Source organism: Gossypium raimondii, chromosome 9 (assembly GCF_025698545.1).
Source record: "Gossypium raimondii isolate GPD5lz chromosome 9, ASM2569854v1, whole genome shotgun sequence".
Classification (NCBI taxonomy): Eukaryota; Viridiplantae; Streptophyta; class Magnoliopsida; order Malvales; family Malvaceae; genus Gossypium; species Gossypium raimondii.
Genome location: NC_068573.1, coordinates 15547479 through 15549391, shown reverse-complemented (window position 1 = coordinate 15549391; position 1913 = coordinate 15547479). Strand labels below are relative to the sequence as shown.

At 30.4% G+C, this 1913-nt stretch overlaps 1 long non-coding RNA gene across 1 annotated transcript; it reads right to left on the bottom strand.

The window, feature by feature from the left end:
* Positions 1-222: 222 nt before the first annotated feature.
* On the bottom strand, positions 223-1614 carry LOC105798516 (uncharacterized). The gene is made up of 3 exons (XR_008188594.1): positions 1482-1614; positions 1234-1394; positions 223-506 (listed from the first exon to the last, which is right to left on the bottom strand). It is a non-coding gene; the product is annotated as an uncharacterized LOC105798516 (long non-coding RNA).
* Between the last annotated feature and the right edge of the window lie 299 nt (positions 1615-1913).

Here is a 1913-nt window from a genome sequence, read left to right as displayed (position 1 = left end):
TAGTTGCTTTATGTAAAAGAAAATAATCCGGAGGGTTGTCGATAAACACCTCAATAAGTGGATCCCGACCAACAATAGAAAAAAATTAAGTACAAAGGAGATTAGATAAATTTTCAAACAAAATATCAGCGACTAAAATACACTATACATTTCTTTTATTTTTTTAAAGAAATTAGAAGAGTTTAACAATAAAATTATGAAAAACCACAAGCCATTGTCACTACTGCTGGGACATTCTACCTTACATAAATTAAAACCAAACTCCGATCAAGAAATGAGTATATAGAAAACAATCGAAGATTCTTCAAATATGAAAAAAAAATTAAAATCAAAATAAAGAGGAAAAAATACTGAAAAAACAAAAAAAAAATATCAAAGAAAATGAAGCGAAGAAAATTTTCATAAAGAAAATAAATATGACCACCTTCTGTGCAATTTAGTGCAATTGTTGACAAGCCCATTGAGTTCTTAGTACCCTTAGCAAGAGATTCCAAAGAAGCACCAGCCTGCAAAAGGATACAAGAAATAGACTGAAACAGGGTTCAATAAAGTAGAAACACAATTCATAGGACGAATAGAAACACTTTGGAAGATAAAGTTGATTAATTATTTTTTCAATTCTTTTTATTATAAAGATTAATATTTTCATTTGGATATATGAATGTCTATGAATATATTTAGAATATATGCTTAGGGGCAAACAATGGCCTTACACCTTTCGTTAAATGGAATAATATCAATTTTAATCTCTCAATTATTATATATTCAATTTAACTTTTTAACAAAATTTTTACTTTTAACCCCCAAAATTTTAAAATTACTTCAAGCAATGCATAAAAAATATCATAATTTTTTTTCAAAAACAAAGGATGAGAATGAAATAAAATATAATGAAAAACCTCAAATTTTTTTAAAAAATTCTCAAAATAATTAAAATCCGATGATTGAACTGATTGAACTAGTGTTACCTTATTTATAACTAAGTAAAAAAACATGAACAAAATTTCGGATTACACCAATTAAATTTCTTTCATCAATGCTTAATAAACCTCATATACTCGGACATGTAATTATAGTATGTTTACTATATACATAAAGAATGAGTAAAAACTATATGATCAAAAGCAAATATTTTTTTGAGAAAGAAATTCAAATTTGAACCCGCAATTGCAGCAGTAAACTATGCATGTTATCCAGTTTCTGTTTAAGTTCTTTAATGTTAGTAAGGTTCACCTAGGAAGACTCCGAATTAGATGATTCAGTGATGAGAGCAGCACACTTGGCTTGTGAATCTGAAACTGCCTCCTCAAGCAAAGCCAATGTTGTGATACCTTGAAGCTTGCTGCCTTGACTGAGCTTATCAGATGAGAAAATCTTTTCGAAACCCTCGATTCCTACAAGTTGGTAGAACGAACTTCCAACTCAGGTCCGGTAAGATGTTAAGCTTTTTAACTGAATCAACTTAGTCGAAACATACTTACCGAGGTTGCTAAGTTTATTCATGGCTTCTTTGCCAAGTGACTTTTCAAGCTTAAGCAACCGCAAGATTCCAGCAGTTAACCTACCAATTGAATCAACTTCGGATTTGCATAAGAAAGCAAGGTGTTGAAGTTCGTCCTTAGTTAAAACAGCCTCAATCTATAGAATTGAATGAAACCTTTATTTAAGAGTGTGATTGGAGATTACTACCTATGTAATCAAGTTATTTTAAAAGTAAGATTGAATTTACCAGTTGTTTGACGGAGAGTTTAAAGTTCTCCAACATCCAGTTGATGGTTTCGTTGTCAACTTTATCTTCCAATATCTTCATACGAACTTCAAGATTCATTCTTCCAAATATTGAGACACTTTCTTTGAAGCCATTTACAGGTAAAGGATCTTCAAGGATGCTGCTCCTCTTGATATTCATGCTA